We start from the raw sequence: 27,531 nt of genomic DNA on the forward strand, positions 1-27,531 counted from the left end.
ATATCCATTCCCAGATGAGTAAACACGACGGAACGTCTCTCCATTTCACGGGAATAATCTCCTTGGAGCGTGATTCCGTTTGTTCCGAGCTGGTGGTGCGTGTGGCAAGGATTTGCGGTTCCATTTCACTGCCAGCCAAATAACCGACCAACTTTTACACACTAAAGATGGTCGTGTTTTAGCGTTAGATCCACCCTAAAATGGTTCGTTGAACTCGACCATCTCGCTGCCAACCTTGACTCACACCTTCCACAATAAACAGGTCCTTTAATGTCCAAACCCCGGGAATGTTGCGTGTACTGTCTGTGGTTTCCTCTGGAGAGATCCCTCCTCCATCTTCTTCGTCTTCCCCCCAACACAAATCCAACCGAATATTTGCTAAGCCACATAAAAGGTTTTCGATGTAGTCCCGTGAAAGTATTTCAAATCTCTTTAATTCACCGAACGTCGGATTTTGGCAAGCCGGGAGATGAGTCTCTCTGGTGGGATTGGACGCTGCTGGGTTTCTACGGGATTGGCAAACAGTATGGTATGGGTATGGGACTGTTTAATTTTGGGGAAAACGATGGAGATTCCATGATGGATGCCGGGTTAATACACTCCCGAAGGAGTAATCTCTGCTGCGGACATTTCAGCGCGAAGGAGCCCGGGCAGACGGTAATAACAAAATTCATGCCATTTCAATAAGAAGTACTGTTAAAATAACAGAAACTGTTATGAATTTTTCATGAAAATTCCATTTTTGCATAAGAGTTGAATAGCACTTTATGTTATCATAACAAAATTTGTTATTGGTCTGATATTGATTGAAAGCAAAAACATCTTGAGAATAACATTTTTTGTTATGGAAGAATAACTCCAACTGTTATTGGGATGATCTGATTAGTTGTTAAAATAACATAAAATAATAACAAAGAATTGTTCGAAGAATAACTTAAAATGTTATAAGTCTGTTATTACACTAACAATCCAAAAACAAAAAATTCATAACGACGAATAACAAATCTTGTTATAAATAACATGAAATGTTATTGGCTTAGTATTTTCAAATATCAAAAAATGTTATTCCAAAGTTATTACCGTCTGCTCGGGAGATATATTTGATTTGAGCTGGTTTGACCTGATGTTTTCTCGCAGAATGGTATTTCTACTGAATAGTTGCTAAAATCGACAGATTCATCAAAACATTCATCAAATTTCTTTAAAATATGCCACATAGATTATGAATACAGAGAAACCTCTTTTTACGCGGTGGCGTTACGTTTTTTGTTTCGTAGATTTCTCTTAAACTAAAGAATATTTTTGCAAGCTTAAAAAGCGTTTTGTAGAACCAAAACCTTACAAAACCTACAAATTGATCTTAAAACAATGCAAAATGTTGCGTCGTTCAAAAGAAATCGACAAATTAGACAAATGTCACTGTATTTGACCTCAAATGAAAAGTTTTCTAACCAAATTTAACCGGATTTCTAGCATCCTACACACAAAAAAATATTTTCGAATGTTACATCATTTATGATGTAACACTTTTGCACGTCATTTAACATTTAAACTTACATGCAATTTGATGTAAATTTGCAACAAATTATACGTAAACACATGATTTTACGTGTGATTCAACCGTTTACGTTGAACAACTTTTTTTTTGTGCAATTTGTCATGTAAATGCAAGAACATGCTCATATTTCATCAAAAAGCTATTTATTACCCAATAGACTCCCAAGTTATTTTTTCAAATAAAAAGTTGCCTGCAAAAAGCAGTAATAGTGTAAAATAAGTAGTGATATTCCCAGTTTCGTAAAATAGACTATCATTAACAATCTCCAACACTTTTGGATTAAATTTTCTTTCACAGGAGGAGACCGCCTACTGGATTGTTTTTATAATACTACAAATTTTATAAAATTTTCAAATGTAGTGTTACATTATCTTCATTGGTCAGTGGTCCAAATCGCAAAATCAGGGAAAAAAATATTTTCCGAAAATAATGTGAAGGTTTGTCTTAAGAAGAGTTGCTGCAAAAGGAAAGGAGAAACATTTGGTTTGGTTTAGAATTAGAGTGGTTTACAATAAGGGTGATTTTGACAATCTAACTTTTCAGGAATATATTTGGCATTTTATTTTGTCTTCTAGAAAATTGTTGAACTTGCCAATCCAAACAACTTTGTTCTAGACACCAACATTTTATCTCGAAATCTACGCCTTCTACGACTTAATTTAGAGAAACATCTTTAAAAAAAAGTAAATCTTTCCCTGTTCCTGAGGGGAACACCCTTGAAGAGTATCGGGGCCGGCATTTACAAAGCGGATTCAGTGGCAGTTTCATTTTCAACTTAATGTTAACATGTTAAGGTTAGTGTTAACATTCCATAGGTCGCCTCCGTAAGGTGTCGTGATAAGGTCCAGTTTGTGACGATACACTACCTTCCCTTTACTAAGCAATCGATTCCAGAAGGGAAAAGATCACCAGTTGTGTTGGTCCGAGCCGGGATTTGAACCCCGATCTACCGCTTACGAGGCGGAAGCGTTATCACTGGGCTACGTGGCTCGGTCAGAAACATCTTAGCCAACCTGAAAAAACATAGCAATTCATAATAAAGATTTAGAAAAAAATGATTTTCGAGGAACTTTTAGGGCTCAGAAAAGCAAACATTTTTATTTTTTGACAAGTCATTTTTTTCTAACGGATTAAGAGTTGCAGCCATTTTAAAGTAAAAAAAAATTAAATTTAAAACTTGAATGTCTTGCTCTTCTTGAAAATCGAGATATCTTCATTTAAAAATGTATAATTTTCAAGGGAAAAATGTATGGAACCACCCTAACAAAATTTCAAAATTGTTCAACTGCATGTTTTTTTCATGTAATTCTACCCGCTGAATCTGGTTTTGCCATTTTTAAATGGTTTTTGCAGAAAATTTTAAAGAATGTTTACCACGGCTTTTTGAAAACTAATCCGAGATTTCAGGTATGCTTTTCAAAACATTTATAATAGTTGTAAATTTCCTCGAACATTTTGTGCATTTTTTTATCCTACCAAGTTAAACATTTTCTATGGTTCCAAGCTTTTCTAAGCAAAGTTTTGTTAAAGAGAAAATTTCGTCCACCAGCATTTTCAAGTGGCATTAATTTTGCAAACCCAAAAAATCCAAAATTTCGAAGTTGTTTTTTTATTATTGACAACCCTATAGAAAATTCGAAGAACACATACAAGTTTTGGATCAACATCTGTATAAAAATGCTGTAATTAAAAAAAACAGCACTAAAGATTTTTTAATTACCTTTTCTTTACAAAACCTTAATTTCCATAAAATCCGTATTTTTTTTTATTTTTGAGATTTTTTACATGCTTTAGAGGACAAAAACCTTCATTTTTTTAAATAGTGACCATGAGTTGCCATTTCTGAAAAAAATTAAGGTAATAAAACAAATTTCGATTCTTATTCAAAACTATTTTTTTTTTTTTCAAAAAATCTACCATACTTCTTTTGGTTCAAAAAAAATCGTAATAATAAATATATCAAAAATCTCGAAAATAAAAAAAAATACGGAATTGGAAAATTGAGTTTATGTGTAAAAACAAGTTTATTAAAAAATCGGCATTTTGTCCGTGTACCAATTGTTTTTCATATTTGAACCAAAGTCCTGAAAAAGCTCAAGGAATAATATTCAGCTTGTTCAGGTTTGGGGAAAAAAGTCCCACCCTAATGGACAGCAGCCAAAATTTTATGATGACTTGTATGGGTGAACCAATGACACAAAATGGCTTTTTTGGTCAGAGGGAAGGTCACCACAAACTTTGTTCCAAATAAAAAAAAATACAAATAAAATCCATTTCCAGTTTTGGTAGAGAATTTCTCAAATACATTTTTGTAATAACCACTTGAAACCCACTGCCATGTCAAATCCAGACCAAAAAGTCAACACTATATAGAAAATCACACAAAAAGCTCAGAAATCGATGTTTAAGTGTGCCCATCCTGGCACCCGGTCCTAAAACAACAGATTTCATGTTAGCTCTTTATTGGCCCCATCGCGAGAGGTGGGGGTAATCGAATCAGTATCGTATATCCCACTCTAGTTGGTGGCATTTCCTTACTCTTTCTTCTGTGTGTGTGTGTTTTTTCTCCGGAAAATCTCCCAGGATTCCACCACATGTGAGCTTTTACCCAAGTCGGATAGATTTCATAGCGTCTGGCAGAATTGTAAATATGTTTGAATAAGCAATCCTCCCCCATCAGGCTTAAACCGTGCTGGTCTAGTTTTGACAATGGAAAATGCTTCAGGGTTCTTATCTGCTCCTGTGTTGGTGTGTGAGGCCAACGGAGGTCGCTCTCAGAGGGTGATTTTCCGCGGCAATTTGGCGATCCTCGTTACCTCTCTCCATCCGTGGGTGAAATATTCGGGGTTGTTTACGAAAACATAAACAACTGTTTACATGAACGGCTCAAGTGTTTACAAGCCATTTGGCGTTTCGTTCGGGGTGGCACATTTTTTTGCTTTAAGCGGGAAAATGGGATGAAAGGAAGAAAATCTGGGAGGGATAGAAAAAGTTTGCGAGAAAGATGATTTCAGTTCAGATTTGAAAATTACTTTAAAGAATAGAAAGCCCAGCAATAACCTCAATAATTCTGATTCAATCATCATCCATTCATTAATCTCGTTCTCAACAAGTTCAATGCCAAAATTCCGGAGCAATTTCTCAACGCCGACGGAAATCAAGTTCATCAGGTTATAAGATTGATCGATTTCTGTTCATTTCCCGCCAAATTGAAACCATCTTCACCGGTCCATTGAATCAGTTTTCCAACCATTCAGCCTCTTCCCATTTGCAAGATGATTTGATTGAAAGGGGTGGGGGGAGGCGTCGTCTGTTTGATCTCTTCTCGAAGAGCTCATTTGTACAGCGATCCGTCTTCGTTTGGCAAGCAAGTCTACTCTCTACCAGGAAAGATGGAGAGCACGATGCCAATGCGTTGACGGACATATTTTCCAACCTCAACCCCTCCCCTCCGAGAAGATGGTGAACCCGTGCCGCTAATGATCGCTCAATTAATAATATCTGCCGCAGCTGATGGTGGTGCTTAGAGTTTAGTATATCGACTAAGTCGGTCGTGTCATCACTTTTCAACGAAGCGCACTCCCCGGAGGCAGCGAAGGAACATACCGCAAACTGATGGCAAGAGGTTGTCATCAGCTTCGACTAGAAGGAGGGTGGACCAGCTCAACGACTAGGGGAATTGTGAGGTAATTTGAAAATTGGACAACTCTATCAAGTGATACAGTTTTTGAAAGCCAATTTCACAAAATTTGGTAAAATGAATTGATCATCAAGATTTAACAATGCTACCAATAGTTATTAGTACTTAAAGGTTATTAACACCTAAGAAATATTTACAAAAAAAAAAGTTACATTCATCTTCCTTTAAAGCCGGAAAAGTGCTTCTCTCGATATCTACAAACTGACAAGGCGCGCGCCGTTGGTGACCAAGGACTGTTTCTTGTCCCCTATGATCAAGTTCAGACTTGGTGTTTTATTTTTTTTGACGCGTTTACACATGCTGTTGATTAGGGAAACACCACGAAATACCACTTGGTCATTGAAACGCATGATTGGTAAGGGGAAAAAATATATTTGAAAATCTCTGCTTCTAAATCGACAATTGAGTTATCAACAACAAACAGTTCTTTTTTCCACTTTCCCAACCTCCCGCAGTGGATTATGACGACACCCTAAAGCCATTATTTATTCTTCCAATATTGCGATGATCAATAAAGACGCACCCTGCCAAAATCGCTGAGCCAATTTGCGAAGACGACGTTGACGACGACGATGAAGACGTCGGAGACAATAATGCGACGGAATTGGATTACGCGGGCTTGATTTTATTTTATTTTTCACCCAACTTCAGTATGAAAAGAAAAGAAATAAAAAAAGAACCCCCCAAGATATCGCCCGCGACAGCGAATTTATATGAAATTTTCATCGACTGATTATCATTTTTTTTTTTTGTTCGGTGGAAGGTGAAATGCAGAAAAAATTTTATTACGCGACGCGACGAAGCAGTTGAATTTGAGCTTTCAGGTTTTATTTTGCAAACAGAAAAAGGTGTGCGAAGAGAAAAAATATCCTCTCGAGGAAATGAAATTATTCACTTTTCACTCGGGCGAAATTTGCATGACTGTTAAGGGAGTGGAAAGGATCTCTCAGAGGAAAACTGTGCCACAGGTGCTGACGGCTTTGGGAGGGGTTGGTAGTTTGTCGCCAAATTTTGGTTAGTTATGCTTTTGCTGAATTTGTACAAAATTTAACATCCAGCTGAAGTTGTGCATTCGCAGAAAAAAAATATGGTATTATTCATCCGGTGACAGATTTTGTGTAAACAAACTGTATAATATTACATCAGGAATTGATCACCGTTCATCAATTTTTGATGAATTTTCCTCAGGTTCACATTTTTACACATTTTTTATGTAATGTTGCAAATTTCAGAGATTTTGCAACAATCGTGAAAGTTGTAAAAAGCTCTCTGGTTGTATTCAACCAACCAAAATTCAACCATTCAAAATTAAACTATTTTTTGTGTTGTTATGAAGAAATTATTTTATTTAGCAAATTGATATTTATTATTAAAAAAACGATAGATTGTGACTGTTAAAAAATTGTCGATTTGAGCTATCAAAATTTTGGACAAAACAATCAGTTTACTCAAATAAAAAAAAATTGTTTGCGGTAAAATTTCAGTCACATTTTTATTCACTTTTCTATTTCGGTCTCGTGGCGCAGGGGTAGCGGCTTCGGCTGCCGATCCCGATGATGCTATGAGACGCGGGTTCGATTCCCGCCTTATCCACTGAGCTTCTATCGGATGGTGAAGTAAAAACGTCGGTCCCGGTTTCTCCTGTCTCGTCAGAGGCGCTGGAGCAGAAATCCCACGTTAGAGGAAGGCCATGCCCCGGGGGGCGTAGTGCCAATAGTTTCATTTCGAATCATCAATAAATCGAGCCATTCTCTGATATTTCGACAATAAAACTATGCTTTCATTTTTAAATCCGGCTGAATCTTTTTGGGTGCCGTCAGTAATATTTGCCCAAAAAAGCAATGGGCATCATCAGTCTGGCCATTTCATTTTGCATTATTTTGACGTCTTTGGCAAAGTTCAATCAACTTTTTCAAAATAAATAGCAACGAACTGTCACTTTTTACAAGGGACTTACACTTACTCTCAAACCAATCAAACTATTTAAAGAGAATACAAACGTTTAGATGACCCTATTCGTTTGGCTACAATTGGTGTCAATTGGGTTTCAGTTTACACCGGAGAAAAATGAAACAAATAATAAAAAACTTATTTTTGAAAATATTTTTTTACTAAGAAATGATTCCCACAAAAACATTTTTTGTTAAATATATGTTTTAGGAGACATTTTCTGATTGATCCATTAGGGATTTTAAGCTCCTGATCCAGGTTTTATTTTTTTGCAAAAATTAATCAAATTTTCTTTAAAAAAGTACTTATGAACATAATGCCCATGATTGCCCAATTTTTTTTAAGCTTTGTTGATACGGCCTTTGGTTGCTAAGATGTGATGTGAACATATGAAAAACAAGTTAAATGAGTATTTCTCAGTGTAGCCCTCGTTTTTTGATCATCGTAACTTGGAAACTATTGCTCTGATTTTCAATTTTGAAAATTGAAAATTTTGTGAAACTTTCTACTCTTTTCAATAAAAAATATTACAAAATTTTTAAATTTTACCCAACATTTGAAAATGTCAAAAATAAGTGTTTGGTGCCCTTCAGTAAGTTATTTATAATTATAAAAATCAAAATTTTATTTATTGTAAAGAGCAGAAAATCAAGTGAAAACATTTTCTTTAATGTAAAGTATATTATTACTCCCCGAGATTTCGTTGATAAAAAAACTAAAGCTGATTGGGGTACACTGAGATATACTATTTTTCTTTTTATTTTTCCATAATCATGTCTTAGCAACCAAAGGCCGTATCAACATTGTTCAAAAAGCAACATGTACGGAGTTTCCCCTTTTTTAATTTGAAAAACTACGACTTTAAAAATAAGTCACCTAAAAATTACTCTATCTTGAAAATGGTACACTTTATGAAAGTCTAATAAAAATTCATTTTACATTTCTAAAGATTTTTTAAAAATCATTCCGTTTCCAAAAGAATAAATAAATTCAAGATTTTCTAAAAAGATGGCATTTTATGTCCTTAGGGGAAATTAAAAAAATGTTATTTTTATGAAATTTATTTTTACTGACAAAAATTGATTCTCAAAATCAGCTGTTTTCGTGTATATTTTTTTTTAGTTCAGTTCCATGCCTACAATTTCGCCAAATCGATCTTACAATTCCTTCAAAAGATACAGATATCATTTGTATTTTTTGATTTGTATGAAACCTTGTTCATCAATTCTGTATGTCTAAACAAGCCATTTTTGTTTTTTTAACAAGTCTCCTTAAAAATTCGGAGGATGTCCATAAAGAAGCTCTATGAAGACATTTGAAAATCTGTAACTCGAGAAAAGATTTCCTGATCAATGGTGTCGAAAAAGTTGAAGGTTATTAAAAATAGCATAAAGCAAAAAAAAATTACCCGTTTTTAAAAATGACATTTGATCACAAAAACACATTTTCTTATAAATTAACGCCCATTGATTTTGTTATATTGTTAAGTAGACAAAATGCCAACTTATGCACAATTGAGTGCGTTTCTTATTTTAACAATTTATAAAAATGCAAACAAAAAATAGATTTGGGTAATTCTCCGCCAACTCACACAGCAGTTGCCCCGACCCCTCTTCGATTTGCGTGAAACTTTGTCCTGAGGGGTAACTTTTGTCCCTCATCACGAATCTGAGGTCCGTTTTTTGATATCTCGTGACGGTGGGGCGGTACGACCCCTTCCATTTTTCTACATGCGAAAAAATAGGTGTTTTTCAATAATTTGCAGCCTGAAACGGTGATAGATAGAAGATAGAAGATAGAGGATAGAAGATAGAGATAGAAATTTTGTGTCAAAGGAACTTTTATATAAAATTAGACGCCCGATTTTATGGTGTACTCAGAAAAAACGTATTTTTCATCGAAAAAAACACTAAAAAAGTTTTAAAAACTCTGCCATTTTCCGTTACTCGACTGTAAAATTTTTTGGAACATGATATTTTATGGGAAATTTAATGTACTTTTCGAATCTACATTGACCCAGAAGGGTCATTTTTTCATTTAGAACAAAAAATTTCATTTTAAAATTTCGTGTTTTTTCTAACTTTGCAGGGTTATTTTTTAGAATGTGACAATGTTCTACAAAGTTGTATAGCAGACAATTACAAAAATGTTGATATATAGACATAAGGGGTTTGCTTATAAACATCACGAGTTATCGCGATTTTACGAAAAAAAGTTTTGAAAAAGTTGGTCGTCATCGATCATGGCCGTTCATGGTCACCTGCGAGAGACACGGACGACGAAACAAAGAGAAACGCAAAAAGTAACTTTTTCGAAAAGTACATTAAATTTCCCTTAAAATGACATGTTCCAAAAAAATTTACAGTCAAATAACGAAAAATGATAGAATTTTCAAAACTTTTTTGGTTTTTTTTTTCGATGAAAAATACGTTTTTTCGGAATTCTGAGTACGCCATCAAATCGGGCGTCTAATTTTACATAAAAGTCCCTTTGACCACAAAATTTCTATCTCATCACCGTTTCAGGCTGCAAATTATTGAAAAACACCTCTTTTTTCGCATGTTCAAAAATGGAAGGGGTCGTACCGCCCCTCCGTCATGAGATATCAAAAAACGGACCTCGGATTCGTAATCAGGGACAAAAGTTACCCCTAAGGACAAATTTTCACGCAAATCGAAGAGGGGTCGGGGCAACTTTTCCCGATTTCGTGTGAGTTGGTAGAGAATTGCCCGTTTAAAAAAAAAACTAAGATGTATAATTTTATTCTGAACCGAAAGGTACCTTTGTAAAATTTTGATAGTGCTCTTTTTTTGAGTTATAGTCGTTTTAAGGTTGAATTTTTTAAAAATATGTCTTTTACCATTTTTAAGAAAAGTGCACAACAATATATTCCAAAAGATTTCTCTACAATTTGCTTTTTGGAAATGTTCATTCAACCGTTGCCTTGCAAAAAACTAAATTTTCAAAAAAAAATAATTTTTTTTTCAAGTTCCACATTTTTAAAATCACATTTAAATTTCATAAGGGATTAATCATAATAGTTGGTATTTTTGATCTGGACAAACAGATCAAGAAGCAAACTAGAAACTACGAGAGTAGAGTTTGTTAAAATCGATTTTGTTTTGATAAAAAGTGAAAAACAAAAACTGTGATTCTTATTCATGCACCCATTCTTGCTCAAAACTGATTAGCCCTAACCTACCATTTTGCCGAAGACTCAAATCGAATAAAAAAATGCTGTCTCGAGTTACAAATTTGAACATTTTCGAAGAACTTTTTCCCCAAATTTGTATGGAGTTAACAATTTTTGTACTCTAAAGCTTAACTAAAACTTTAGTTTGCTTTAAACATTTGAAAAAAAAATCCAATATTCATTTTAAACAAAAAAACTACCTAGAAAGATTAATAATCAAACCGCTTCAATTATGTACTACTCATATCTGAAACCACATTTCCACGTTCAACTCACGATAAAAATAAAACACAATGACTTCCATAAACAAAACAACAAAAAAAAAGAGCGCCACTAGTAACGTAAACAGTCCCAACTCTGTGTTGTGGTCTGGCAGTAATAACGGCGTACAAAATGCCCCAGGCCCCCTATTCTGTACGAGTGTGTGTTTGGCCACAGAATGTAAACAAGCCAGCACACAATTTTCGGGACTGATGCTGGTCTGGCCAATTTTCCAACATGGTTCCGCGTCATGTCGACTCATGAGGGGACGACAGGAGGGAGGGGGACAACACCGGACCACATAAATAATCACCGAAACATTGACCTCGTTCCTCTCCGTCTCCGTTGCATGATGGATGATGGTCCAGAACTACAACACACATGCACAATTTGTGCGGTGAAAATCGATGGGAAAATTTTCCCACCATTTGCTTGCAGCTTCGGCAAATTTAGGTCATGGTGTGATGATGGTTGATGATGATGGCGGTGGTTGGCCGGATCCTGGAAGGAAAACGAGAGCAGTAGATTGCACATGCCTGTTGCTTGCTGGAAAATCCTTTCTTGCTCCGGCAAGAGCATCCTTCCTTGTGTATTTGTAATAAATCACCAGACTGACGGGCTCGTTTCCCCTTAATGTTTCCTTCGGAACGATAGTTGCATCTTCTCTTCTCACTTGGCTTAGCCCTTGGGCTTAGGGAATCGATGCAGCAGCAAGACCAGCAGCTTAAAAGTTTCAACCGAAAGCAGAAGGACTTTAGCCATGGTAGGAGGGAATCCATGTATTTTGACGAAAATCGAGTATAAAATGCTGCAACCCTGAAATCGTCGACGTGCCACCCAAGCCACGATGCTATAATGCATACATGAATTTTCATGCCAGCTCACTTTTTCGTCACTCAGCTTGGAATAACTCCCCGAAAAACGTTCAACCTAGACGATGCTCGTTCACCGGACAGAGATATCAATTATAACTTCCCTCGCCCTCTGGCGAGCCTCCTGGTCATAGAGTCGGTCCTTTCATGCAACTGGTACAATCGCCTGTTGATTCGGCTCGACTCTATGTGTGGGCCCCGCACAGGCCGGGTGGTGGTGGAATACAAATTGCCATTACATCCTATTATTTCTGGTAGGTACCACACGATGTGATTGCTTTATCGATTCTGCCATGAATTTTTGGGGGATGACCTGCCCATCCTGGAGGACCATCGACTTAATATTCTGGAGCGTCGGTTGGTGATGACGATGATGGTGCCCAGAACTAGGACCGGGGGACGATTATTAAATACATACGTTTTGTCACAGCAGTGGATTGCCGGCCATCGGGGACGGATTCGTGTTCGAGTGGGATTTTGGACAAGAGGACAAGTGGACCATTGTGTGTTGGTCTTTTGTGGAAATTTGACAATATGGGCGAGCTTGATTGAATGGTGGGATTTAGTTGATAGATTTGAGTAATCATGTGTAATTTTGTGGGGGATTAATTTTGCTCAAAATAAGCTGCTTATTTGAAGCTTTACATGAAAGAGAGATATTCTTTGAAACCAATATTTGAAATTAATTCCCTATTCCTGAATATTATAAAAATCGATCCTCCATTACTCGATATCTTTTTCGCAGGTGTAATATTCAACTAAGTTGTGGCTCATAACTTACTACATATACCGTTGCACTTTGCGTAACGTCACCACAACTTGGCCAACCAACGAGCCCTATTCGCACGACACCCTGATGCAAGTGGGAGCTGGAAATTTTTAATTCAATTTCACCCCAGCCTCCATGAGCCATGAGCAAAAGGTGCCCCGTTGTTAACCTTGCGCAAACAAATTTCCCGTTTCCCAGCACGTCAAAGTAAACGAGAAGACACAAGAACTTAGGCAGATTTTGCTCGTCCTGGCGCTGACTTGGTTATGCAGAACCTGTCGTCCGAATTATGGGACCAGTATGCACCCCCGTGAGGTGCGGGTTTTTGGGCAACTAGCACTACAAGGTGTGTCGTATATAACTAGGTTGGGGATTGTTTGGTGGTTTAGAGTAGCCCTGAAACCGAATCTAACTCAAAATAAAAAAAAACGAAAAAGCGATTTTTTTTTGGTCCAGTTAACATTACATAATTGTAATTAAGGATTTCGTTATCATCTTCACATTTTCCTATCAGATTAGCAATTACTTTTTTTTGTAATTCTGAATTGGGTAATTCTCCGCCGACTCACACAGCAGTTGCCCCGACCCCTCTTCGATTTTTGTGAAACTTTGTCCTAAGAGGTAACTTTTGTCCCTGATCCGAGATCCGTTTTTTGATATCTCATGACGGAGGGGCGGTACGACCCCTTCCATTTCTGAACATGCGAAAAAGAGGTGTTTTTCAAGCCTGAAACGGTGATGAGATAGAAATTTGGTTTCAAAGGGACTTTTATGTAAAATTAGACGCCCGATTTGATGGTGTACTCAGAATTCCGAAAAAACGTATTTTTCATCGAAAAAAAACACTAAAAAAGTTTTGAAAATTCTCACATTTTCCGTTACGCGACTGTAAAAATTTTTGGAACATTTTATTTTATAAAAAATTTAATGTACTTTTCGAACCCATATTGACCTAGAAGGGTCATTTTTTCATTTAGAACAAAAATTTTCATTTTAAAATTTCATGCTTTTTTCTAACTTTGCAGGGTTATTTTTTAGAGTGTTACAATGTTCTACAAAGCTGTAGAGCAGACAATTACAAAAATTATAATATATAGACTTAAGGGGTTTGCATATAAACATCACGAGTTATTGCGATTTTACGAATTTTTTTTTGAAAATGTTGGTCGTCGTTGATCAGACCCGCGACAGACATGGACGACGAAACAAAGAGAAACGCAAAAAGTAACTTTTTCAAAACTTTTTTTTCGTAAAATCGCGATAACTCGTGATGTTTATAAGCAAACCCCTTATGTTTATATATAATTTGTTTTGTAATTGTCTGCTCTACAACTTTGTAGAACATTGTTACACTCTAAAAAATAACCCTGCAAAGTTAGAAAAAACACGAAATTTAAAATGAAAAATTTTGTTCTAATTGAAAAAAATTACCCTTCTGGGTTAATGTAGATTCGAAAAGTACATTAAATTTCCCATAAAATATCATGTTCCGAAATTTTTTACAGTCGAGTAACGGAAAATGGCAGAGTTTTTAAAACTTTTTTAGTATTTTTCGATGAAAAATACGTTTTTTCGGAATTCTGAGTACGCCATCAAATCGGGCGTCTAATTTTACATAAAAGTCCCTTTGACACCAAATTTCTATCTCATCACCGTTTCAGGCTGCAAATTATTGAAAAACACCTCTTTTTTCGCATGTTCAAAAATGGAAGGGGTCGGACCGCCCCTCCGTCACGAGATATCAAAAAACGGACCTCAGACTCGTGATCAGGGACAAAAGTTACCCCTAAGGACAAAGTTTCACGCAAATCGAAGAGGGGTCGGGGCAACTTTTCCCTATTTTGTGTGAGTTGGTAGAGAATTACCCAATTACAAAAATTTTAACGGTGTAACTTTGTAATTTGTGATTACCTGTTTAGAAAGATTTTCTGCGTTTAAATTTTTCACACTCGACTTGTTGAACAATTTTGATAGTAGTAATTTTGAATAAGCTTCTATTTGTACACTCACATTTAAATTTTGAAAACAAATTAAGAATTTTGAATTTGATTAAGGGGTTATATACATGTAAATCGGCAAAAATGTCAGAGGTTGGTTTGAGCAAAAACTTAAACTTTTTTTAAATCTGTTTTCAGGACATTAAAATATATATTATCATCTGTTAACAAATTTGAGGACATTTGGTTGTATCATTGCCGAGATATAGGTATTTGAAGTTAGCAGTTTCAAAAAACGGGTGCCACGATATCTCAAAACTGCTTTGACCAAATCGACTCAAAATTTTGGTGAAGACTTGTTAAACCTGTCCCGTGTGCATGACGAAGGTCGATTTTCAAAAAGTTTATTTTTTTTAAAAGATAAAAATATTTTTATGTTTTTCATATAAAAAATCGAAAGTTTTTGATTTTTTTATTTAAAAAAAATGCAAAATTTGAAAATCGGGGTTCGTCATGCACACGGGGTATGTCTTGGGAGTATTCACCCAAAATTTCAACTGATTTGGTCTATCCCATCTCGAGATATCGTGGCACCCGTAATTCAACTCGGTGTTCAGAGAAAAACGCTCGCAAAGTTTGACAGTTCGCTTTGCGCATGGCAAAATTTTCAGCTAAAATCGTCTGTAATTTACTTTAATCCTGAAATATCTTCATGAAACTATTTAAGTTGATTTAATAAATTTTCTGTAATATGAAATTTTGTAATTTACTACATGTATGTAACCCCTTAATTGATTTTTGGAACAACATTGTTCATGCTAATATTTGGCACATCGGTTCTGAGTTCAGGGGCACAGCACGACGCGGACTTCAACACCGGCTGACGGAAGGAGAAAGGAAAATAACGTTACCCAGATTAACATAAATTATAAAAATATAATGTGATCAAAATTGAAAATTCTGGTCAAAATTCAACTAGTGTAGGGGGTGTGTTACAAAAATTTAAAATAAATAATTAAGCATGCACAATGTTGTTACAAAAATTATAAATCAAATTCGAAATTCTTAATTTGTTTTCAAAATTTAAATGTGAGTGTGTTTCTGAAAAAAAATAAAAGCTTATTCAAAATTATAACTATCAAAATTGTTCAACAAGTCGAGTGAGAAAAATTTAAACGCAGAAAATATTTCTGGACAGGTAATCACAAATTACAAAGTTACACCGTGATTTTTTTTATAATTGAGAATTACAAAAAAAAAGTAATTGCAAATCAATTTAAACAAAAAAACATGTTCAAAACAAAAGGTTATTTCTGGGATAGTTTCTCTATTGTAGAATTTTTTTTTAATTAAAGCTAAACAACTGAATAGTATGCATGAACAAATGCCTCATCTAATTTTTATTTTATTTGAGATAGAAAATCAATACTTCTGTGGGACAAAAGTTACTCAATAATATATTTCATTGCGGTTTTTCTAAGTGAAACACTGTACAACAGTTATCAACCCAGCATGATCTTTATTATATCAATCAATATTGGACGTGTTACAAGCCATTTGCTTCCTGAATTATTTATTCAGTACCGAACTGATTAATAGTTCAGTTGTCCCCTATCAACTCGGCAGCCTGACATGGGACCACCCTAACCCTTAACCCAACCTTTCATGATGCGGCAGAATTTAATTCCTGTCCCGTTGTCCTTAATTCTGCTGCTGCTGCTGATTACTGTGTTTCACTGTAACTGCAACACACACTCACACATACACACTGCACACGTACAACACCGCCCAGGGTCAACTCGGTGTACAAGACAGTACACCAGTGCCACACCGTCTGGGCTCTGTCCAAAGTGAGAGTCCCAGCTGCTTTTTGGTCTTAATTCATCCCGAGACGGGTTGGCATCAAGCTCACATGTGTATGTATGTATGTATGTATGTGTGAGTCTGTTTGTGTTCAAGCTTACCACCGTATAATACCCGAGGATGGAGGGCAGAGAGTAGAGTCCTCGACCCGGATCCGGACTTTCCGGTCCTCTTCGCTGCTTCAGCCCTTCCTGGCGTCCCATTGTGAGCCTCAAAGAACAGAGAGATGAACTGTGTAGTAGCTTCTCTTAGTAGTAAGTACAATAAACCTACTGTGGAGTGTATGTGTGCTGAAAAACAAAGTCAAACTGTGCTTAATACCGAATGGATGACAGAATATGGCGAGGTTTTGCCGGAGAACCATCTTGACGTGGTTGTTTTGCACTCTTTGTTTGCCAATTGCATTTCCTTTAAGGATCCTTTCTTGTTATGTTCCTTTTGGAGAGGTGAAAAGTGATGGTTGAGTTGAAGCTTTGATGCCCTTTCTTTGTGTTAAATTAAATCTGACACATCAATAAGTAATTAACAAAAAAAAAAAGATTTTCAATTTTCAAAAATCCTTTTAAGCACTTTCAACAAGCCCTTTCTATACCCTTCGATGGCAAACACTTGCTCCCATAGAAGGCCAGAGCAGACACTGAAAAACAATACACTTATCCACTTCATCGACGAGGACAGCACCCCACTTCAGAACAAGTCACCCCTTTTGCGACGCAACACACACACTTTGAAGTGTGTTGAAAGAGCTGCCTCAAAGTACTTCCAAAGTGTTTTGCTCGAAACTGTATCCTGTCGTGAAAGGGGCAAACTTTGTCGTGATCGGACTCATGAATAAAACATCAAGTATTAGCGCGATGTGACACCTGAAAACAATAATTATTCAAGAGATCGAACACACCGAAACGGGGTAAACAACAACATGACTCCCGCTCACTTTCCAACCGAGGGAACGAGTCAATAATAAGTTTTGAGCTGGTGGACTTTAAGCTGGGTAAATAATCGCTCGCACCGTTGTTTGTTTATGGGAAGACTGTGCTAGGAGGTGAAGTGTTTGTTATGAATTCATTCTTGCGAGGAAAGGGGAACCGTGTGTGTTTAAGTTGAAGGTTATTGCTGGAAAAATACAGTTTAGCAAAAGTTAACATTTCTATGAATTATTATGAAATGGCGTTACAGTACGGAAATTTTTACTAACAATCAGAAAGCAAACTTGCCTTTTTTGGTTTTAATTATCATAAACAATCATGAAGTAGTAGGCCTATTACGAGCCTTAATAATTTTTCATTCTAGGAAAGTAGCATCTTTTTGTTTTTTGTGGAAAAAAAAGATAAAAAATCATGCTTTAATTAATTTTCCCTTTCAAGCCTGGATTTTCAAAAAAAAAAAATTCATCTGTGTGACATTTTAAACATTATGATTTCAACAGAGCAGACTACTACTGGTGTCCAATTAGTAAGGATAGTGAAACTTCACGATTTCGCGGACATCGTGAAATGTGCGAAATTTGACTTTTTCCGTGAAGTCCCGTGAAATTTTATGTTTTTGTGTGAAACTGTCACGATTTTTCTCAAAATATTTTATCACACTCAAATAAGAATAAAAATAATCTTAAGAACTACTGTAGAATTAAGCGAGTGAAAACCGTTTGTTTCATTAGTGAATTTTGACGATTTCGCGGACGGTGTGAAATTCTTGAAATTTATCAATTTTCTCAAATTATTTTGTTTTTCCAATACCATCATAATTAATATTTCAACAATAAAGACTATTTAAGTAAATTTTATGAGATTTCAATTGAAAAGTTTGATATGAACCATTTGAAGAATCTTTCACATTTTTCAGTTTCTGATAACTAACTAAATCTGATAATATTTTCATTTGCTGTTGTAAAAATTTTAGAACAATTTTATTTGAATGGTATAATTTCAAAAGAAATTGAAAGAATCATACTTTGTTTTATTCAAAAACAAAGAATGAAGAGCATTTTTTATCTTTAAAATCATCTTTTAAAAACATTTCGTTTTTTCTGAGTCCTGTTTAATTACAACGATATTTGATTGTTTGGGTGGATGATTCCCGTGGAACTTAAAAAAGTTTCTGTGGATTAAACATGAGATTTTCAGAGTTCATTTTATTAACATTTTTCACGTACCGCGAAATTTGGTGATTTGAAATTGAGGTCCCCGTGAAATTGACTATTTTCGTACTTGAAAAATCACTAAGCCTACCAATTAGTACAACAGTTAATTTTGATCAGCTGTGGCCGGTTCCAGATGCCCCGGGAGAAGAATTGTCTACCATTGTCCATTAAAAATGGCAAGATGTATGTCAAACTTCATGATTTTTCAAAACAAGTACATGGCCGGTCAGATTGTGTCACGTTCCCCCGAAAAATACTAGTGGTGGACAAAACCGCTCATTTTTGTGAGCCGCTCATTTTCGTTCGCTCATTTAAATGAGCGGCTCTTTTGAACGGCTCATCCGCTCATTTCGCTCAAAGTCAGAAAATAGACTGGAATGAACTGAAACATGTGCTCAAGATATTTAGATTTTTTTTTTTTCAAACGACCAATGGAGTGTCCATGAGTGTCACACTTCGTATGATTTTTGTTGATTGATAATTCAAAAATATATGTTTTCATCGCACTTATTCTGAACAGATTGGAGATCGTCCATAAAACATAGAAAACCGTCGATTTGCTTTATCCTTTTTTGGAAAGCATTTCAAATATAAACGTTTTATATGAAAAATAGAAAAACATTGATCTCTGAAATCCACAAATATCGAAAACTTTTTTCATAGAGAGGTAAACAAACTTGAGTTTTTTTTCAGAAGTGAATACTTTCAACCAAATTATTGCTTTCAATTGTAAAAAGTAAAAAGTAATGAAAAGTTAGCTGAATTATCGTTTTGATACTTATCTTCCCATTATTATGTGAAACAAAAGATTTAATTTGGTGCGTTAATGAGCACCAAATTAAATCATATGCATATTTGAGGTAGCGTTTTGCTGCACTTAATAAATTAGTCTTGAAATGCAGTTTTTTGTTTAATAAGAACAACTTTTATTCATGACAGCAAATGAATGATCAAAACAAGCGTCAAAAAAGAAGATCTGAAAAAATGCCTTAATAAATCTATTGAACAATTACCACAAAAGAGTACCAAGTTTGTGTGATGTGCTGTGGTGAATTACATTTTAAATCATAAACGGTCCAATACATGGATTAAAACCGCAAACTAGCATACGAACTATGTTCGAATGCGTGTAAAAACTTCATGTACATAACATTTGAGAAATGTATCGATATTTTCATAATGAGATAATAAGATTCATAAACATAATGCAACATCGGGCGACAGTCAGCTGATTCAAAATCACAGGCGCTCCGACACGGGCTAGCAACAAGCATAAAGTGCGCCAAAATGTTGGAATATGAGGTGACCGGTGAGAACCTAGTTTCCCCTCTTTTCTCCACAGCACCGTCACCACCAGCGCGTGGAAGAACGAACCGAACGAGAGCGAATGAACGAGAGCGAAATAACGAAAGAGTGAGCGAAAACGACGCCGTTCGACGACGCGAGCGACGCTTATCAAGCGCTCCGTTCGTTCTTTCCGTTCATTCGCTCTCGCTCATTCGCTCTCGTTCGGTTCGTTCTTCGACTCGCTCTTTGATTTGACGGTTCTCTGAAAAGAACCGGTTCACAAAATGAACCACCGCTCATTTTTTCTGAGCGGTCGCTCATTCGTTCTTTAGCTTGAGCCGGTTCATAAGAACGGTTCGCTCAAAAAAGCCCATCTCTACCGAATACCATTCCCCAGAATGAACCGTTCCCCAGAAAAACATACCCCAGAATGTATTATTCCCCAGAAAACCATTCCCCAGAATGTATCGTTCCCCAGAAATATTTATCGTGATGATTATAATTATTTCCAAAATTTCTAAAAAAATCCAAAATTTTCAAAATTTCTGAATGTTTTCAAAATTTTCCAAATTTTCAAAATTTTCAAAATATCAAAAATTTCCAAAATTTCCAAAAATTCAAAAAAAATCCAAATTTCCATATTTTCAAATTTTCAAAAAACTAAAAAAAAATCATAATCTTAGATTTTTTTTTAAATTTTAAAATTTATTTTCTATTTAATTTTGATTTTTGAATTTCAAACTTTTTGATTTTTTGGAGAATTTTTAAAATGTTTTTAATTTATGACATTTTTGAAGCTTTGGTTTTTTTGACTTACCATTAACAAATTATGATCGTAATATTTAGATCGAAAAATCTCGATCGTGATGCGAGAAGTAAAGATTGAAATATTACGCTCGAGTGCAATGATCACCACGTTAACTTGTGTCAGCAGTTATTACAAGGCTAGAAAGTTTTCCCTTCTTTAAAGAAAGGAAAACTTAACTGACTGATACAAGTTTAATTTTACCTTTAAAAGGGAGGAGGAGAGTTTTCCCTTCTGTAAGGAAGGGAATAATTTATAGCCTTGTTATTATAACTGCGACACGGGTTTAATTTTCCCTTTTTTAAGTAAGGGAAAAAATACTTGACCACTTACACAACTTTTTAAATTTGTTATCACTAGTCAAGAGAGTTTTTCCTTATGGAAACAAGAAAGAATACGAGAAAAAAAAAACTTTAAAGCGAAAATTCAACTTCTGTTAGCAGGAGACCTTAAAAGAAGGAAAAATTAATCAGTTATTGTAAGTCAAGAGAGTTTTCTTCTTCCAAAAGTGATAAATTTAATTTTGTCACCTTAAATCAAATTTAGAAAATTTAAATAATCATGCCAAATGAGCAATATGCCAAAGGTCGGACCTTTGGCATATTTCTCATTTGGCAAATGGAATTATACCAATGACACCCATTATCATATTTTAATTTTAACAGACATTTTTCTTCTTTGCAAAATAAAAATAGCATTCACGGAAAACAAGAAATAAAAAGAAACTGCAATTTATTCGGCATTTGTATAACATATTTAACATGACTGAAAAAGAAGGGAAAATTTCTTAGAATAATAGAACGAGTCATAAGCTGAATTAACATGTTCTATTATTTTCTGAAGAATTGTTGTCAAAAAAAGAAAAATTTCTTGGCATGGATAAAATAACCTTGTCCAATTTTTATATTTTCTAAGAAATTTCAAACAAACTAATATTTGAAACTACTTTGATTTTTCGAGAAAGAAACTTTTCGGGGGAATGGTTTTCTGGGGAACGTGACACAATCGAATAATATATGATACCTTTCAACAAACAGTATGATTTTGGGTCGCATCATCATCTTTTATGATGAATCCTGACCAAACACCCTACACAGAAAAAAAAAATCCGGTAAATTTACATCATTTATGATGTACCAAAAGTGCACGTCATTAATGATGCTTATTTACATCAACTTCAACTGAAATTTACATGCCTTGCAACGTAAACATGCCGAAGAAATTCGACCTCGAAAAGTTTAAATTTCCGATGAAAATGATGTAAATTTACCGAAGTTGAAAATTTTTTTTTACTCCGTTGAATTTTGAATCCGATGTAAATTTCAATCACTTCGCCCAAATAATGTTTGTAAAGTTGCATTATTTTATCAATTCTAATCAATTTAAGCACATTGTAAACAAATTGTTTTCATGCATTGCTTATTTTTGATCAAAAAAGACAAAATTGTATCGTACAAACATAAAAAATGGGCTTGAGCTTGAAAAAAGTATCGGATTTAAAATTCAACGGAGTAATACAAAATTAGACTCATTAAAAAGAAAGCTTGTTTTATAAGTATAATTGTGATTTCAACTCTACGGATGTTACAAGAAATTTGAAAAAAAAAAATATACAATACCTACTCACAGTTTTACTACATGGCTGATCAAAATCTGCTAGGGGTCAATCCAACAGCGTCGAGGTCCTCTTGAATCTCTAGTGCCAGAAGCCGAACGCCCACATGCACTCCTGATCAAGTGCAACTTTTCGCCGTGGAACAACGATACACCCTGCGCTGGACGGAGCCAGCTGTGAACCGGAAGCTGCTTAGGGATCCAGTTTGTCGCAGAATTGGCGAAATCTTGGTAGGCCACACTCATGTTATGCCTATAAAAATAAACAAAATTAATCTCTTGGCATTAGAGGCAAGGCACAGCAACAACCCACCTCTATGACGGCACGGAAAACGAGAGTATGTGTGGCCAAGCCAGCCAACATCTCCGATCGATTATTCTGGAAGACGTACTGGTAAAAGCGGCAAAACGGACTCGCTCGGCAAACTCTGAAGCACCTTCTTTCACATGGACCCGCCGGATATGGCGTTTGCGTTTCCGCTGGTGCGTTTCTACTCTCGAAGATCATTAAAGGTGAACTCGAGGCGAACTTCTCGCTTCAAGACTCACCCGAAGTGCTGGAGAAGATCTAGAAGTGGGCGTTCGATTCGGAAATTGTGATGCACGAGCGGCCTTCCGGCATCGACAACACGATCTGCACGTACGGAAATCTCATCAAGTTCAAGCGTGGAAAACCGCTCGAGGGTCTGAAGCTTCGCCAGCAGGTTAACATCCCGATCGTGGACACCGGAGTTAGTCGGACCACGGCGAAGTTGGTGGTGGGCGTGGCAGATTTGAAGAATCGCCACCCTGGGATGTTGGACTCGATGGGACATCTCGTTGACGATGTGGTTTCGATTCTGAAAGACGACGGCGATCGGTTTGAGGAACTTCGGACGCTAGTCTCGATCAACGGCGATCGGCGTAAGCCATCCGACGCTGGAGCGGATCTTCCGATTGGCTGAAGAAAGTGGATTTAGTGCGAAGTTGACCGGAGCGGGTGGTGGAGGCTGTGCGTTGGTCTTCTTGCCGCAGGACTACGCAAGACCCTTCTTTCGATGGAACCGCATTTCGTCGGTCACGATGACCTGAATCACCTGCTACAGTTGCTCGAACAGCACTCGCTGATTATTTCTGAAAAAAAACCGAACGTGGAACCGGACGTATCGTGCCGAGCGACGATTCCCTAATTCCGACGGGATCGTTTCGAACTCGGATTGTGATGTTTACCGAGCTGCAACAGCAAACACTTTCACTTTTCTATTGGAACCCGAGGCACTTCTGGATTTCGGCGCGAGTCGTTCCGGGTGGAGGTGGTGCTCCCAAAAAATTGTATGTTTTGAATTTGGATAAATGACGTTTGTCACCCTGCGACTGAGTGTTGCAGAGGCATGCCAAGCAGGTGAACTACTGAACTAGATAAGTTAACAGGGTTTTAGTCCCGGCTTAAAGTTACAGACAACATTCAATGTAAATGTATTAGATAAGGTAAGGAGATTTTCAGAAAAGTGTAAAAACCTATTTTTTTAAAAGGTCCTATAATTATATGAAACATAACAGCTTAAAGGACCTTTTCGAAAATATAACTCTGTGTATGATCAAACAGACAAATTGTTTCACATTTTTTTTACTATGTAAGTTTGTTGAACATGAAAAACTGAATAGAAAACGCTTTCAGTTGGACTTTTTTGAAAACAGAGCAAGTTTTTCGTTTAAAAGTGTTTTTTGATCTAGTTTGGCTCTTAAACAACCTTACAATGAAAAACCTTTTACCCGGAAAATTGCCACATTTTCTGAAAATCTTCATAAAAATTCCTCTTTTCGTACCAAATAAATGTGAAACCCCAATCTTTAACTTTTGCTCATCACGATTGATATTTAAAAAGTCATAAAAAACATTGCTTCAAAACTGATCCTTAAATTTATTTTCTCTTTGCAATGTTGCATTTTGTCATGGCCATTATAATGTAATGGTTCTAGAATCAAAGAATTTAAAAAAATGAAATACCAAATATACATTAGCTTGAGACAAAGTGCTCTGTAAATAGATGGCGTAAAATTACTAAGCTCTTATATTTGTATTTTAACATTTTTTTGTATTTTTCTAAATTGTTATTGCTAAAACTAAAAAAAAACAGGTGCCGAAGTTATATCAGAATAACAGTCCATACTAATTATCCGATGGCTATGGAGGCATCGTGTTTTGCAGATTTCGAGCCAACAGGTAAATAACTATTTAAAAATTTCACAATGTTAAAAGGTACGCGGCAAATCAACCTCGAACTACGCACTTTCGGCAAAAGCGCGCTGTCAAATCCCATACTGCACGTTTTGAATTTGTTGTTCTTGCCAGGTATGAATTTGTTGCATCAAAAGTGCTGAAAATAGCTGAAAACAACGTCTACGGCTCATTCTGAAATACCGCGCGGCGTGTACCTTCTAGAGAAACAGACAATATTAATTTCTTATTGCACCCAATTTTTCGTTACCTCCATCATAAATCTCCTTGGTACGCTGAAACACCGGCATTTTCAGTCACAGGGGTTCTCACCTGACGGTTGAACTGTCTGTCTGTCAAATAAATATTATGTTAAGAAAATTTAGCTGAAAATAAGTTTTTGCTTTTTGAAAAAATGGTACCAGTTTTGCAAAAGTTTAACATAAACCTCCTTCAACGCAGTTCTGCAAACAAATTTAGCGCAAATTTGCTCAAAATTGCTGACCAAACCGTGAAACCGTTGATGTGGATTGTTGAGCATTTCGGAATGGTTCTGGTCCAAGATCCGGTTGCAGATTCCCTACGCTCCGTCCCCTTTACGTTGAGTTACGATCAAGCCGAGATTGTAGTGAGTGAGCAAGGAACAGTCACGAGGAAGAAATTGCACAACCGGAACGAAACCGGCGCAGTGACGGAACCTGAGCAGCTTGTTCAAGGTCGTACCGAATCTTGCCGCGCCAGAAGCAAGCGTGTCCGCATCGGCACTTCTGGAAGTCCCGGTTTGCTTATAAATCCAGTTCCAGCGTGCAGGAATCTTTCCAGCTGGTTGCCGTACCGCCGGAAAACTTCGAGAGCCACAATTTTCAATCTGTGCTGTCAGAGTGGAGTTCGATCCAATAAGAGTTTAGAATTCAACGCGGCCGTTGACGTGGAACTTGCCTGGACCAGCAAATCCTGGTGGCGTTGAGCGCCACCGGCGGGACACTGCAAGGTGATGTTTAGTTTAAGTTCCAATTGGCCGTTTTGGGTTGGTAAACAAAGAATGTATCCCTTTCGTGCTATATGTAAACTTCCTCTAGCGTGAACAGGATACACTCTTTGTTTACAAACCAACAACGGCCCTTTTCTTTGTTTTGTTATGTTGACTCTTGTTTTTAGGACTTACCGTTTACGGTTTTCTGAACATTGGCCGAAATTAACTAATTACTTGGTCTCACTTTCAATATCAATTTGAACCCGGGAATTTAATGCAGATATCAACGTAAATATTGTAGCCAAATCGAAATTTTGATTGGAAAACACTCCCACTGCAATGCGCACCAAACATCACAACATTGATCTGATTTGCTTTTGTATTCTGCTTGAGCTGTCATTTCATAAAACAAACTTTTTATTTAAATATAAATGCTTTTCAACTTTACATTTAGTAAATTTTACATTACAAATACAATTACATGCCTTTCAACTTTTCAAATTTACGATTTGGTGGAAACAATTTTTTTGTTTAAATGAGATTTATGCATTACGTTGAATCTCATTTTACATGAAGGTACTTTAAATGCGATACAACGTTTTACATTGCATTTCAAATGTAAATTGAGCATGTTTACGTATGAAACATGATTTCAGTGTCGGGTAAAATTACATTTTTTTTTCTGTGTATCCTTCTAACCAATTTTCAGGTTCCTGGCGCTTGTGGGGTGTAAGCATAGGGTAAACCAGCTGCCTCTAGTAGCAACCTGCGCTAACTAACATTCCCGTCGCTTAAAAACGAGATCTACAAACTGACATGGCGGGCGCCGTTGGTGGCCAATGACTGTTACCTATTCGCAACTGATCTAGCTTCAGCAATCATGGTGTTTTATCTTTTCAGCGCATTCATACATGCTGTGGCTGTGCTCGTAAGCTCTCAAGAAGAACTTCTTAAAGCTCTTAAAAGTGCACTTAAAGGTTCTTACCCTCTCTTGGTTTTCAATATAACCTCTTTGGGTCTTCGGGAGTCATCTACGGGAATCATCTACGCGAAATACCAAACAAGTTCTTCTAATAGAGGAGTTAGAGCGGATGCATGTGCGCCTACAACTTTGCTGAAGAAACTAAATCCATTAATTCCTTTAAAGATACAGAATTTTGAATATTTAGGGGCAATATCCCCTTTCTAATCAAACACCTATCTGCGTCGTATGAAGAGTTTGATGCTCGATTTAGGCTCAAAAATACGATTTAGTCTATAAACTTACCAGCAGCAGCACCGCCTTGAGTAAGCACGCAAAAATATGCCATTTACTGGCCAAAAAGATCACAGAGCACTTTTGATCATAATTTCTATTTTGCGAGACCATTTCTCATCATTTTGGTGGCACTCACATCCACACGCCTTTTTAAAATGTTAGTCTTGGTTTGAAAATTTTGAAAATATTTTTTTCGAAATGATTGGAAAATTTCACGAATGTTTCAAAAAAATTTGCGACAAATTTTTCGATTTTTTGCAAAAATCAGTATTGATGCAAAAATTTATAACTCGCTCAAAATTTTTTTGCACAACCTGGAAATTTCTGAAAAGTTGGCATTTGATGTCCTCTAAAACATATCAAAAAATAAAAAATAAAAATAAAAATAGTGTTTTTTTTGCAAATCAAGTTTTAGTGACAAAAAGTTAAATAAAAAATCACCAAAATTGTTTTAACCGTGTATCATATTTTTCAGTGTAGTCCATATCCATACCTACAACTTTGCCGAAGACACCAAATCGATGAAAAAATTCCTTCAAAACATACAGATTTTTGAATTTTCATACATCATTTTTCGGGAGCACCAAAGGCACCAAAAAAGTTTCAGTCGGATTAAAAAAAAAAAAAAAATTTAAGAAAAAAGACCGATTTCGTAGAGAATTGCTCAACTGTTATTTGAGTATCAAGAAAAAGTATAGGTATAATCGCGAAAATCAAAACCATTTTTTTACAAATTTCAAACCGTGGCTTTAATGCGAATTTTCGCGATCCACTTCTTTTCAGCAATCCTGAAACAAGATAGCACCTAAGTAACTTAATGTTACAATGTTACGAAAAATCAATACACTTTACAATAATACTTTGCCTACACTTTATTTTACTCAAATTCTAAAAAACTCCTAATATGATGTGCTGTCAAACAAATATCAATCAAACTCGTCTCACGTCGTCTTCCAAAAATTGCAACTCAAACTGCAGCAGAGCTCCCGTCACGACCGTTATCAGGAGTCACGTTTCTCCAAACCCGATGTTCAAATGTAAATTACACATTCATGTTTCCCTTTTCCCCCATTCGTCTTTATGAGGCGAGACAGATTGGTTGGTTGGTCCCAAATCAACAACCGTGGGAATCGTGTGTATGTGTCCCAAAGAAC

At 36.1% G+C, this 27,531-nt stretch overlaps 1 protein-coding gene and 1 pseudogene across 2 annotated transcripts in view; both read left to right on the forward strand.

Annotated features, from left to right (window-relative positions):
• LOC120417818 (serine-rich adhesin for platelets-like) overlaps positions 1 to 27,531 on the forward strand; it is a 181,588-nt gene that overhangs the window by 126,263 nt on the left and 27,794 nt on the right. The gene's annotated exons all lie outside the window — the stretch shown is intronic.
• On the forward strand, positions 580 to 25,802 carry LOC128093684 (uncharacterized; annotated as a pseudogene).

The sequence above is a fragment of the Culex pipiens genome, unplaced genomic scaffold, assembly GCF_016801865.2.
Source record: "Culex pipiens pallens isolate TS unplaced genomic scaffold, TS_CPP_V2 Cpp_Un0001, whole genome shotgun sequence".
Classification (NCBI taxonomy): Eukaryota; Metazoa; Arthropoda; class Insecta; order Diptera; family Culicidae; genus Culex; species Culex pipiens.